The sequence below is a fragment of the Cucumis melo genome, chromosome 8 (assembly GCF_025177605.1).
Source record: "Cucumis melo cultivar AY chromosome 8, USDA_Cmelo_AY_1.0, whole genome shotgun sequence".
Lineage (NCBI taxonomy): Eukaryota > Viridiplantae > Streptophyta > Magnoliopsida > Cucurbitales > Cucurbitaceae > Cucumis > Cucumis melo.
Genome location: NC_066864.1, coordinates 23073235 through 23089409, shown reverse-complemented (window position 1 = coordinate 23089409; position 16175 = coordinate 23073235).

Here is a 16175-nt window from a genome sequence, read left to right as displayed (position 1 = left end):
ATGTTTTTATGTCTAGTAAAATTTATTTTGAGTAATATGATTTTAATATATATAATAATTATCAAGTATTAGACTCTTATTTCAACTCATAAAACATGTGCAACATACATAGTTTCAACTAATGAATCAAAGTAAACATAGCTTCAATGGGCAAAGTGTTTCTTAAATATCAATCTCAAAGTAAAAAGTTTCATTTTCGATGATGAAAATAAGTTACTTTTTATGTTCCATTGCTTGAATGATATGTCTCTCAACTTGTGTATGCATAGCCACTAGAAAATGCTTAGCTGTGCACTCTTTCCAGATACATCTTCATCATTATTTAGAATTCTTGGTATCTTTTCCTGATAAGTTTACTAAACAAAAACAAGCATTAGCTAACTATTTAATTGTTTATTAGGAAAGTAGAACTTTTCTGGATTATCGATATTCTCAACCATAAAAAGATAAAAATTTTGATTATAAATATATAGTGAGCTATTCCCGATTGACTGTTGTTGGCCTAGAGTCATAGTGAGGATTGATATTCAACTTTGCTAGGGTTGGAAAATTGAAAAACCCACCCAAATATCTTTTGTGATTTTTCAAGATATCGATGTGGTAAACGTTGTGTTGTTTAATTCTAAATATAAAATCAAGCAAGAATCAAACTTCTATAACAAATTAAAGTAAAGAGCTGACTCTATCAATTAACCATTTTTTCTGTTGTATATGATAATGTTCATGAGGCTACCACACCTTTTCTTTTCTTTTCTTTTTCTCTCTTTCTTCTTTTTTAAATTAAATATATTTTCCTACTATTCGAGTAGAGATAGATGACAGAATATTGGTAGAGGTGCTATTCTTAGAGTTTGGTAACATGGCTACATAATTATATTGGTTAACAAAAGAGAAAAACAAAAGTGAATATTTCAATTCCTTATTCTTTTTCATTCTTTTGTCAATAACTTTCATGATTAGATGTTTATCATTCCTTCATAGACATGAAGTGCTAAAAAGCAATTAGCTAGATGCTCAATTATTTAAGAGGCGTGGACCCTTTTGTTCCTAGTGGATGGGGATAATTATGTGTTAGTTACGTGTTTATTTGATTGCAATTCTCATCCCATTCATAAATCTTTATGCTTAATTCATATTCATTGATAGGGATAAGCTAACCATTACTGCTAGAATAAACATCTTACCTTTGGATCAATTATCCCACTTTTCTGTCAATCTAATAAAATACTAAACAACAAAAATAATAATAATAGTTAAATAAGGACAAAGAATTTTAACGTTGAAAAACTCCCTCAATGTGAGAAATAAAAAAACCACGGACCGAAGTCAAAATTTCCACTATAATCAGTAATAGGTACAACAAAGTTCTCCCTAGTTATAACTAAAGACATACACAATAGACATTTCAAGATTAACAATCTCGACAATAAATGGCAACAACAATGAAGAAAGATCTCACAATAAGTGACAAACAACTATCTATTAGAATCTAACTATAGATAGCACTAGTAGAATAAGAGCCTACAATGACAATTAAATGCTGTCATTAAAGGTTTTCGTGGCAGTTTTTTGCAGTCATTGATGCGGGAGTCAAGGAAAGTATTTTATGACAGTTGTAAAAAACTATCATGAAATGCGGTTTTCATGACATATAATAAATGTCACGAATGAAATATTTTATGAAAGATTATAACTGTCATTATTTAGTTACGATGACAGTTAATAACTATCGCAGTTTACATTTTATGACAGGTTGTAACTGTCATTATTCATTTTCAATGACAGATAATAACTATCATTGTTTATATTTTATGACGGAGGATAACTGTCATAGTTTACATTTTATGACGAAGGATAACTATCATTGTTAATATTATATGACTGATATTAAATGTCATTATTTATGATTTATGACACTTTTTAACTGTCATTATTTAACTTACCATGACTTTAATTAAATGTCAATAAAACTTTTTCGATGACAGTTTTATTTTTCAATTTAAATGTCATATTTGTGTTTTTAGTCACTGTTTTCAACAGCTCTCTTTCTTATTGAATCCCGTATTTCTTGTCGCCCTGCCATTACACATACCATTACAGACCAATACAATCACATATGGAAAAACGGTGAATGCTTTAATAGAAAGAAAAACACTTTGTAATATTGCTTTAATTGTTGGTACAAATGTGTTTTGGTACGAACAAACTATTTAAATAACTACATTTAAACAAAAAAATTTCCTACGAAACCTACAAAAAAACCTATACATCAATGAATTGGCGTAAATATGGCTTCATTGTCAATGGATTGTGACGAAACCTAATAAGATAAGAAAAGGAAAAAAATGATTGAACAAGACAACAATTCACCCACATAAACACATCACATTCACTTCATGATGAACAACACACTTCAACAACATAGAGCACATACACACTTCAACAATAATAACTTCTAAGCTTAGCTAAATTCATCCCACAAACTAAGCTAAATTACATACACACTTTAACAACACTTCATGATCAACAACATACTTAGCTAAATTACATACACACTTCAAAAACACATAAACACAAACACCAAATTCAGCCCACAAACTTACCTAAATTACATACACACTTCAAGAACACATAATCACAAACACCAAATTCAGGCCACATACTTAACAAAACTCAAAGCTAAAACACCTACAAGCATACCAATGGCTAAAAGTAAAAAAATTGATCGAACGATGCACTAGCACAAAGTACAAAAGGAGAGAAAACCAACCTTTTGAATGAAAATGGATTATGAAGTGCTGGGATTTGAAGTAGAAGGTTGAGAACAACTTTCAGCGCCTGGCAAGTAAAACAGAGTGTCTCATCTTAACAAAAAGTGTATTCAAGTTACATGTTATATTTTTTGCACCAATTCAGAGTGTGAAGCTAAAACATGATAATTCAGAATGCACAATTCAGACAAAATCACAGAGCAATAAAGGAACAAGAGAACACAACGATATATAGTTGTTCGATCGATTTGGTCTACATCCACTTTGAGAACCAGCTTGGAAGGATTTTATTTAGAGCAAAGTTTGAGGAACAATTACATAAATCAACAAGATCAACAATCTGTAATTAAAAAGCAAACCCAAATATACCGTCAACCCAAAAATGAGAGACCTGCGGATGCTCTCTAAATTGAGAATTAAAACCCGCTGCACTGACCCCCAAAATATCGACGCTGCCCGTCAACCGCCGCCTACAAACTGACGTTGCCCATCGAAGAACACCCAAAAAACTAACGCCCAAATCACATCACGCTGCTCATCGACGTGATACCCAAAAATCGACGCTGCTCGTCGATTTCCTACACTGCCCTGCGAAGACCGACCTGTTGGAACATACCTCACATTAGTAAGAATTCTGACCATCCCTCACATTAGTAAGAATTCTGACCATCCCATCATGTGTTGCAATTTGAACTGAATCAGTTCACTTTACATTGCATGTACCATTGTCACCCAATAAGACCTTTCCCCTATCACCTTTCTAAAAGTTAGTCAGAAAATCCCGATGAGGGGTCATGTGAAAAGTACACCCTGAATCCATAATCCAAGCATCATGTATATCTCTATGAGACACCATCAAGACCTCTGCAGTCTCATACTCATTCTCTGCTGAATCATACCCATCAGTAATCTCTTTTGAATTATACCCATCAGTAACATTTGCTTCACTAGTTGATGCTTCCCTACTCTTATTCAAGGGGCAATTTTTCTTAAAGTGTCCTTCTTTATGGCAAAGGAAGCACTTTCTAGCTTTTCCCTTGGATTTCGACTTGAAACTCCTCTCTTTACCTTTCCAGCTCTGTTTCTCACTCCTCCCTCTGGCCATGAGTAACTGCCATCTTTGCGTTCTTTCTTGATTTCGAGATTTCAAGTTTTCAAGGCATCCAACACTATACTCATGGTCAATGAATCTCGACCATATTTAATAGAAGCCTTAACCTCTCAATATGTTTCTGGTAATGAATTTAAAAGAATCACTACTTAATTCTCATCCGACATCTTCTCACCGATGTTATTGAGATCAACTACAATATTTTGAAATTCATCTAGGTTCTCTTCTAAACTTTTACTTTGGTCCATCTTATATTCAAAGAACTTCTCCTTTATATATATCTTATTTGGCAAGGACTTTGTCAAGTAAAGGCTCTCTAGCTTTTTCCACAATTCCCCTGTAGTAGTAGCCTCATCCACTAGCCTAAGAACTTCATCTGACAGATACAGAAGAATAGTTGAATAAGCCATTTCATCCATATCTCTTTTTTCACTTTCTGTAATATTTTCTGGAAGTCTCTCTTCATCTAAGATCTTTGCGTACTTTATGTTGAACCAAAATAGCTCTAATCTTTTTTCTCCAAAGAGCGAAATCTCCATTCCCATTAAACTTAGACACTTTAAATCGTGTCGAAGCCATCTTTACAGAAAAGATTTAACCAAGATATGTCGACTGCGAACTACTACTCAAAACCCAAATTTCCTTTGGATCGAATGGAGCTCTGATACCACTTGTTATATTTTCTGCACCAATTCAGAGTGTGAAGCTAAAACATGATAATTTAGAATGCACAATTCAGACAAAATCACAAAGCAATAAAGGAACAAGAGAACACAATGATATATAGTGGTTCGACCGATTTGGTCTACATCCACTTTGAGAACCAGCTTGGAAGGATTTTATTAGAGCAAAGTTTGAGGAACAATTACAGAAATCAACAAGATCAACAATCTGTAATTAAAAAGCAAACCCAAATATACCGTCAACCCAAAAATGAGAGACCCGCGGATGCTCTCTGAACTGAGAATTAAAACCCGCTGCACTGATCCCCGAAAAACCGACGTTGTCCGTCAATCGTTGCCTGCAAACCGACGTTGCCCGTCAACCGCCACCTACAAATCGACGCTGCCTATCGAAGAACACTAAAAAACCTGACGTCTGAATCATGCCATGCTGCTCGTCGACGTGATACCCGAAAATCGATGCTGCCCCTCGATTTCCCACGTTGCCGCTGCGAAAGCTGACCTGTTGCCGGAAAGATCCAAATCGTCTGTCGTGTCGTTCGCCGTCACTAAGTCGCCGTCTCTCTCTCTCTCTCTCTCTCTGTTTTTGGACTGTCGGCTGCCCCTCTCCATTGTTCCCTTCTTTTTGTTCTTCACATTAACCTAAAAGAAAAGAAGAAGTTGATATAATTGCAAAAATGCCATTAGGCATAATTACCAATCTACCCTCAATGTTCCAAACCCATTTTCAACCTCTTAAATAATTTGTCAATTTTCACATTATAGATACAAAATCAAAGATAATTTGATGAACTTCAAAAGCTGCATTTTAGTAATTTAGGTAAAAGTAATATCAGAGTTTGAACTACTTAAGAAAAAAGGAAGTAAAGGTAAAAGGAAGTATGACATACCTTTCAACTACTTCGGTTACATCTGGATCAATACGGTTTTTCAAAGGGTCTATCCAAAAGGCAGCACTCTTTGTAAGGTTTATTACAACCAATGTCCAATGATTCCTAAATATATGTGTGAAACAATAATACTACATCTTAGACTATTGTAAGCACAATTCGTATTAAACTTTAGGTTATGGACATACCCAGAATTGTAAGGAATCAGTAAGAGTTGATCGTAATCTGTTCCAAGTAATCATGCAGTCAACAATTGGGCTCGTTCTTCTTTAGAACTTCCACAACTAATCGACCCAAAAAGGTAAACGAAGAAACTCCACGATCAGCAATGTAAACAAAGGAGCTCAACGATTACAATATGAAATATCCAAAAAGGTAAACGAAGGAACTCAATGATCAAAAGTGTAAACGAAGGAGCTCAACGATTACAATATGAAATAGCCAAAAAAGTAAACGAAGGAACTCAACGATTAGCAATGTAAACGAAGGAGCTCAATGATTACAATATGAAATATCCAAAAAGGTAAATGAAGGAGCTCAACGATTACAATAGGAAATAGCCAAAAAGGTAAACGAAGAAACTCAATGATCAGCAATGTAAACGAAGGAGCTCAACGATTACAATATGAAATATCCGAAAAGGTAAATGAAGGAACTCAATGATCAAAAGTGTAAACGAAGGAGCTCAACGATTACAATATGAAATAGCCAAAAAGGTAAACGAAGGAACTCAACAATTAGCAATGTAAATGAAGGAGCTCAACGATTGCAATACATAATTCATAAACGAAAAAGACTATCACTGAAGACTCTCTCTAGAGCTACAGTGCCCACTACTTCATGAAAATTTTCCTCCCCTTATCCTTCTATCCTTTATCTATTTATAACCTTCAGATGGTCCCCCCTTGTAACAAACAATTCTAACAGAAATGTGGTCCTCCCTATACAACCGACTTCCACCAATTTATCTAAACAGGTCCAACGAAATATGCCAATAGAAATCTCAACCATGTTGAGAAGAAACCAGTCCAACTAAGAATGCCTAGAAATCTCAAACTGAGAATGCAACTAGCCTTTAAGCCATACATGAAAACGCTGCAGTTTTCCAGAAAAAGAAAGAGAAAAAGATTAAGGAACAAATGACTAAAGGTATGTGACACATTGATTCTAGCAAGAGTTGATCCATATCAAAGAAAAGCAAAAAGAATAAATGTAGAAGAGCAAACAGGGACAGACGATTCAAAGGTCGTACATACCTTATCGCGTATAATTTCTCCTGTTTCAATACATCAACAAAACTCATCCCTCAAAGTCATACTATTGATTAAGAAATGAGTAATAAACTAATAACTATCCACTTCTTGGTAGAATCGTGACAAGATGGAAAAGATAATAACAGAACTTCAACTTTTAAAAGAGATGAAAAACACAACTCAACAGTAAACAACTCTTTCAAGTATCCTCCAATTCAAGTAAACGAATTCTTAAGAACCAAAACATAGCTAAGTTCTTGAATTGACGAGTTCACAAAAACGTACCTAGTTTCAAATGAGTTCATGTAGTTCAACTAACAAACAGCTAATAGATGTTTTTTGGCACAACAAGAATTAATGCTTTTTTAGAGTTCTTGAGAGTTATTCTTCTTCCATTAGACTACGAATGAATCTAAGAGAGAAATGAAAAGCATCAATAGATCAAAAAAATCTATACTTCAACATGTTATTTTTCTTTGTTCTAATGATCAATTAAACTATTAAGGGATCCAAAAAAATATGGTAAAATGAATGAAATTGTGGAACAATTTGTAAAAGACATGACCTGACTTAGAAGTTAAAATAGTTCATCCTTCGTTTGGTAAAAAAGTAAAGGCTCCAATGACTTGATGCAACACAACAAACAATTCAATTAAATGCAAACGAGGATGACAATATTTGAGTTTTATCTTACTAGAGACATAAAATACATACCTCAACCAATAAGTTACCTCCATCATTAGATTCTTCACTAAAATTGTTAAAAAAAACATAGATCCTAGAGAAACAGTTTTCATTGAGAAAGAATGAAAGAAACACTCAGCCAACATGCTAGACCTGATTTTCTATATCTATCTCAATCCAGTATATGGAAAAAGAGACAAGAAGGAAGTACCCATTTCTTTACTCAAGAATACCAAGAAAATGCATCTTCACTTAGGTACAGGTACAAATTCCCAGAAGGATTATTGTAAAAAAGGAATGAAAATTGAATAGAGCCGACTGAAAAAAAAAAAAAAAAAAACAACCATGTTAGTGTTTAGTAGCTCCTCTATTTATCCAAGCTAAGAAAATATCCATAGTCCAAACACCAAAGACAAGGGTTATTTACCATGTTCAAAGTACCAGATATTAATCACGTTAACAATCCTCTTTCAATTCAATCTAGAAATAGGTTAAAAACAAGTTAACAATGGACCAAAACGAAGTTCGATCATAGCACATCCACAGTTATCCACGATTATAATTAAAATCAGGAATTAACAACAACCACTTCTAATAATTTGAAAATATAGGGCAAACAAAATTAACTCTTTGATTACTAGGAAATCCAAAACACGACTCCTAAGTTTCTAGCGAGATTTAAGCTCGTCACAACAAAGCTAAACCAAACTATCTCTGTGTAGAAACTACAACAAAATGCGGTTGCAAATACATATCAAAACCTTGAGGTGTTAACCACGAATTCGATTCACAAATCAGTGATAGAGAACAAAACAATATTAAACCATTAACTTTCTACATCAAAGATCTGAATGTCCTAATACCCCAAGAAGCATTCTATTCAAACCCATAAATCCAAAAACCTAAATTCAACTAAAACGCTAAAACCCAATAACATCGAAACCACTAATCCAAGAAAATCACATAATACTTACCGAAGGTGCAAAAATGGAGATTAAGAAAAGAAAGCATAATTGCTTAAGTGATAGAGATCCTCTGAAATCTCCGATGCAAGTCCTACATAGTACACAACCTCAAACCACAGTAAAAGAAAATGCACCTAAACAGTAACAGAGAGCATTCTTACGGACTTAAAAGGGTTTTTGAGAGGTCGTGGCAAACAAAAAATAGGGCTTTTTCGAGGTCGTGGGTCGCCAATCGAAATAGTCATGGGTCGCCGGTCGAATTGTTCATGGGTCGTCGTCGATGTGTGGCCAGCCGGTGGGCATGGGGAAGATTACGGTTAGGGTTTTTGAAGAGGGTTTTTCAAGATTGACCAGCTGTCGTCGATTGAAGAAGGAAAGGGTTTTTGGAGCCTTTCGTGGAGATGTAGAGAGAAAGGAGATAAAAAAATATATAATTAATAAATTATTTTATTATTTATATTCAATGACAGTTAAAATTTGTTATAGATTTATGACAGTTAAAAACTGTCATAAATTCTTCAAATCCGAAAAATTCTACCTTTTCCCGCCAAAAACGTGCATTTTGACCTTTTATAACAGTTTTTTCTTCCCTCCTTTTAATTTTGGATGAAATGAACTGTCATAGTAGATAATTTTTCTTGTAGTGTAACTTCAAATGAAATCTACATTGTACAGATTGAAGACCTACGTGCCAAGAACATGCTGTCAAATTTCAGTTTGACCGGACCATGAATCGATTCTCAAATAGCTGAAAAATAGAGTTGGACCGAAACTTCTTTTTTCTTCTGTCGTATTTAACTCTCGGTTTGCATTACTCTCATACCACCAACCGCTGCAAATTTTCCTTTTATAAATAACCTAAAGCGCATATGGGCCTTGGTGGGCATTCACTTAAAGAAAAAAGAAAAAATTTAGAGGAATGACTTAATCTGGCTATATTAGCTCACAAATGTTTTATAACAGCCCAAAAATTTAAGAAATTTATTTGTGCGTTAGATTAATTGGAATTTGAAGTTATGAAATTTATTTGGTGCAATGTGTTGGATTAATTAAGTATACATATATGGGTATGTATATTTAATTAAATGTTTTGGGTTTTTATAGAGAATGTTATTAATTATGACATGAGAGCCAGTATCCTAAGTTGTTCGAGAATTAGAACTTTCAAGGACAAAAGTTCCTTAAGGAAAGAATGTAACACCCCAAAATTTAGGTAATTTTAATTTAATTATCTTAATTTTATTTAATTGCGTTTCAGTTTATTGGGTGTTATTTTGAGTTATTTGAAAGAGAATTATTTGGTTGTGTCGAAATTAGAATTTATTAAACATTCGTTTAAGTGAGTATTTAATTATTAGTGGATTTGGATATGTTGGAATTTATGTCCTAAAACTCGTAGTTTGTAGTTGAAATTATATTCTATTCAATAAAGTGGTTATTGAGAACTTATTAGTGAAAATAGAATACTATAATCTTGAATCAAATAACTAAGGTCCCGAGGCTATCTAGTGTAGACTTGAACTTTATGTAGAGACATAAATGTGGATAAAGTTCAAGGTTAAGCGCCTTATTTTGGGAACACTATGGATGCGGCCGCTCTGTAGTTAGTACAAACAATGTGATCTTGAATCGTTCATATAGAGACATGGAAGTGGGGGTATCCAATGTAAAGAGTTTGCATAAGACTAGAACTATGAAATAGTCACTTTTAAGTTATAACATCGTTGACTTCATAAACTGACTATTTCGATTATGATGACATAGGTAACTTAATCTTAATCCTGAGCTAACTATGAACTTCTGTTCAATTGGTACTATCCTTAGATGAGGTGAGGGTAGCTCAACGGTGTTGGTCCAATAAGCCTCCCACTTCAGGGGTAAGACCAGGTGGATGCTAGAAACATAGGGTGTAAGATGGAATTCACACCTATCCGCTTTAAGGTTAGTAGATAGGTTGTTCCCTTAAGGACTGAATCCAAGTCTTGAACAAGAGATCCCGCCCTCTCATTGGCCCAAGAGGAATTCAGTTTATATGTTGGACCTTAAACCAAATGTTCAATAGTGGATTAGTGGGACTTAATGAACAAGAAGTAGTCTCGGGGTAAAATGGTATTTTGACCCAGTTGAGGTTACGAACAAACTATTAAGGATTAACTTACTGATCATGGTTGTATCAGATGAACACAAATATATCTATAATGAAGGGAGTGCAACTATGAGAATTTAGTGGAATGACCCATTAGTTAATGAATGTTGATTAACTAGGTCTAAAAGAGTTTAGCCAGTTAATCTCGGATCGTTGGAGTCCATAATCTATAGGTCCATTAGGTTCTTCCCTAGCTCATATGGAATTAACTTAGAACAAATATGTTGGAATAATTCGAATTGTTTAAATTAGGTAGAGAGAAACCGACAAATATATGTGATATAACTATCAATTATAGAGCTTTATAGTTTAAATGTGATTTAAATATTAAAAATATAAATATGAATTTGTATTTGGAAGCTCGTAATTGATGGAAAAGGTCAAAGTTGTAAAAAGTCAAAGTGTTGACTTTTGACTTTGAAAAGTCAAAGTTTGACCGGCTTTATATTCAAATTTGATTTGAATTTCAGAAAAATGAATTCAGATTCATGCTCGGAAGCATCGAAGGTAATTTTTTCTTTTAACCCTAATTAGTGTAATTAGGGTGTCTTAAGCATGTTAATCACAAAATTAAGTTTAATTGCATATAGAGTAATTTTTCAATCCTTCTTCCGCTGCGTTCGTATGCTTTCCATCAGGGTGTTGGTAGAATTATGGTTAATTGTATATATATATATATATATATAATTATTATGAAAAAAGGTAAAGATAATTTTATTTGTGAAAATGTAATTATTAAGGAAGATAATTAATTATATGGGGAAAAATAAATATTGATTGAGGAAAGAGGTTGATATGATTGGGTAAATGAGAAAATAGAATGAATAAGATTTATTTAAAAGGAAAATTGATAATTATATATTGGAATATAACTATTTGTGAAAATGTAACACCCCAAATTTTTTATGGAGCTTTTATTGGTTGTCTTAAATTATTTGCGAGATACCTTGAGGCTTTGAGTTAAAATCGAATTATTGAATTAAGATAATTCATGTTGCAATTTATGAAATTTTAAAAATAAGTGATTTATTAGAAAATATTTGCTTAATTAAAAGAATTGAGAATTTGAGTTGATTTGGGATCTTGAAAAAAAAAAGTTGGTTTAGAATTGGAATTAATTAAGAATGTATATATATATATATATATATATATATATATATATATATATATATATAAAATTAAGAATTTAGATTTTTTGTGGAATAATGTGATTTAATTATTTGGTTTTGTATAAATAACTAGTATGGAAAAGTAAAGTTAATTATACGATTTAATATAATTATAATTATTGGAAAATAAGATAATTAATGAGGGGAAGATGATTGGTTTGATTGGACGAAAAAAAGATGATGGGTTTAATTAGGAGATGGAATAAGGGTTTAAATAAATATGTGTTTATTATATATTTTGGTGAGAGAATAATAATAATAATAGTAAAGAAGTATTACTACTATTAATATTATTATTAGTGGTTATAAATGCTTAAGATTTTGTGCATTTAAGATTTTATGCATTTAATGTAAACAATATATTCATTCATATTACTTATCAATAATTTCATCAAGCGACCATCAAATAGACGCCATAAACAAAGGATGAACTACCTTCTGCACACAGCTACAAATTTTCTTGCGTTGAAGAATAATAAAACCAACTACCTTAAATCGAAAACTTCAATTTCTCGTATATATAGCTTCCACAAGAAAATCTCAAAAAGTTACTAATAAAAAATCCTTAATAATGTGGAAGATCTTTCATCTTTTTGAATTTAAACGAATAACAAATTTTTAAATAATAATAAAAAAATCTCATTAATTCTTTTTGACAAGAATACCAACAAATGTATTAACTAGCATCTCATCACCATATAGCCTCATACCCCATGTTGGCCTTTACTCTTTTATGTGCACATAAAAGTTAGGTCACTAAAAGGAAGTAACCAATGGTTTGAAAACCATTCATAAACAAATCATGCTCTAGTGTACATAAAACTTACTTTGAAAGGTATAAATCTTTCCTATAAATATCTTTAGAAACCTTTGTGTGCAAATCATCAAAGAATTTTTATAAAGAAAGCTGGAAATCGTGTAAATACATTGAAGAAAACACTTACACAGATCTTAGTCTTAAACCAAAATATCCTTCATCTTCCTTTTCTCGTGTAGGCTCTTTGGCAGCACTTCGACTCCTTTTGATTTTTTCTTGAATTATGCAAAATAACAACAACTAATGGTCTGCCCCCCAACCTCTATTTATACTACTTCTCAATCGAGCTTAGTCACCCTTAAACTCTTATCCTTTTGCCAGCTACAACTCATAATGGTGCACGTATAAGCTTAAGAGTTATCTTAACCATGCTTAATCCTAATATCTGTACATAGCCCATAACTTAGGAAATTTCTAAGAAGTTTTCTTACTTCTTCTCACCCAATCTTCCTTATCGCATATTGTCTTAATCGCATAGAAACACTTAAACTTCGAATTGTTTCTTCACAAACTACTTTGGTCCTTTCCTTCTTCTCGTATTTTCTTACTTTAAAACACCTAGTTCAAAACACTTAGCCAAAATTTTACTTTTTTGTTCTTACTTTAGTGCGGGTCTTACAGTAGTAGCCTCCTAAACCAAGGAAGCTCTGAACTTTAGAGACTGGGTTGGGACACTCTCAACTTTCAATCACCTTAACCTTTTATGAATAAACTTTTAATCCTTCTAAAGATAATGTGTCTAAGGAATACTACTTGATCCAACAAAAGCTCACACTTACTAAACTTTGCAAACAACTTTTATTCTCACAGAGTTTGTAACATGATCTTTAAGTGTTTCGCGTGTTTTATCGCGTCTTGTGAATAAATTGAAATGTCATTAATAAAGACACAAATTGATCCAAGTAATGATGAAACACTCTATTCATTAAGTCCATAAAAGCAGCTGGGACATTGGTCAATTCAAAAGACATTACTAAGAACTCATAATGCCCATAATGCGTTCTAAAGGCTGTCTTTGGTATGTATAATTCTTTAATCCTTAGTTGATGGTAGCCTGAATATAAGTCTATCTTTGAGAATACTGAGGCTTCATTTAGTTGATCAAAAAGATCATCTATTCACGGTAAAGGATACTTGTTCTTGATTGTCACTTTGTTCAATTGTCGGTAATCAATAAATTACCTCATGTTGATATCTATCTTTCCTTTTCACAAATATAACAGGGGCTCCCCAAGATGAGGTACTAGGTCGAATATAAGAAGTACTAGGTCGAATATAACCTTCTCTAAGAATTCCTCTAATTGGTCTTTCAATTCCTTCAACTCGATTAGTGTCATTTGATAATAAGTTCGAGAAATTGGTGTTCTTCCAAGCACAACTTCAATCATAAACTCAATTTCTCTTTTTGGGGTTATCCACTCATTTCTTCTAGAAACAAATCCAAGTATTTTCAAACTATAGGTATACTTCTTGGGTCATTCCTTATTGCATGGGTATCTATTATGTGAGCAAGGTAGGCGGTATGCCCTTCTTCATCAGCTTTCTTGCCTTCAACACTGACATGATACTTGTTAATCTACCTTCTTGCCGCCTACAAATTTAATTTCAAATTTTCCTGGCTCTCTTAATACTACCTCCTTTCGTGCAATCCAACACTGCGTAGTACTTGGTGAGAAAATCCATTCCTAAGATCATGTTGCAGGAATAGAATTCCCAAAGCGAAAGCGTGCAAGTGAAATTCAATTTGTAAAACCAATAAATTCAAAGAAAAACAATAAACAAAACTTAAGCATGCTTCTTATAGATGAAAAAGTGAAAAGAAACTAACCTCGGTAGAACCTTAAAGAACTCTTCTTCCAAGCTTTCAAGACATCACAAAATCTTTCTTGTTATTCTTCAAGTAAAGAATCACAGAGAGTTGTGGGCTTCTATAATTTTGGTAAGGAAAATTTTTTTGAGAGAATTCTGTTTCCTTTTGGAATATAAAGAGATCGATAAGAGAGTGCTTCAAAAAAAAATCTATCTCTTTTTCTTTTAAAAACAAATCTTAACCATTATTGAAATGGAGGGGGAACTTATCAAAATAACTTCCTCCCTCTTTCCCACGTAGAGTAACTCCCTTGGGAGTTATTCATTCTATTTACTTAAAAAATATTAATTAAATAAAATAAAATTAATATAAATTTAATTAATATATATTATATCTCATAATAATATAAACTTTATATCATATCATACATAATATGACCAATGGTTTAGATCTCTCATATAATCTATAGTTCTAATATGAATCGAATCCATATTAATTTTAACCTATAGTTTATTTATGAATCTTATTCATATTATTATTATTATTTGAATCATATTCAAATATTAACCTCTCTCATAAAAACTTTACATTATAGTGTATCAAATACATTATATTAATTGTATCATATACAATTTATTCCCTTTAATCAATTTGAACAATTCAAATTAAACCAAAATAAATTTGATTCTCATTTATCCTTATTGAGCTAACAAGGAGACTTTATGGACCTACAGATTGAAGCTCCAATGAAATGGGATTAATTAATTAAACTCTTTAATTAAATTAATCTCTATTCATTAACTATTAGTCATTCCACTAAAGACTAATAGTTGCACTCTTCTTACTGTAGATATATTTTTGTGTCCATTAAATATAACCAATCAACAGGGCAATGACCCTTCATAAATTGCTCGTAAGTACAGCTAGGCCAAAAATTATCGTTTTACCCCTGTAATTACATTTAACTCCTTAAGTACCACTGATTCCTCTAATGAACAATAATTATAGTCCTACTATAACTGAACTCCTCTCACGCCAAGAGAGGGTGTGGCGCCACATTGTTCAAGCCCTGAAATCAGCCCTTAAGAAAGCAATTTCTCTACTTACTCTATCTATAGAAAAGGAGTGAATTCCTTCTTGTGTAGTTGTGTTTCCAGCTCCCCAATCAGACGAATCCCCAAAATGGTAGGCATATTGAGTCGGCTACATAGGTCACTCTCACCCATGCAAATCAAAGGATCGCCTTCATAGGAAGTTCACAACTCATTCAGGATTTAGGTCAAGTCACCTATAGTCATCCTGTTGAAATGTAGTCTCAACTAGTAACGGTGTTAATAAGAGAGACTATTCATTTCATGGTCCAGTCTTATACAAACTCTTTGTATAGAATACCCCTGCTCTAATGTCTCGACATGAATGATTAGGATCAAATCATTTGTAGCACTTTAGAACAATTGTAACAACTACAAAGCAGGCCGTATTCGTAGTGTCACCAGGATAAGGTATCCAGCCTTATCCATTTACTACAGACCATTTAGGTTATCACTTAAACATGATCTACTTGTATGTCTCCACATACATGTTTAGGTTACAGAAGATAACTTTTGATGTTAGTTTACTGGTTTTGTGGGTTAATGCAACTAAATATCAAATAAAATAAAACACTTTATTTTATTAGATAAATAAAAAGTTTGTATAATATATACAATTACAAACTACAAGACCACGAGATTTAGGGCATCAACCCTAACACATATCTGGCTCATCAAGCTCAAATAAAATTATGTCTACATTCGTCGCGACATTCCCAATCCTTATTTCGAAATCCCTACATATAGATTCTATCATAACAATCTCGCCTGAAGGCGTGCTAGTC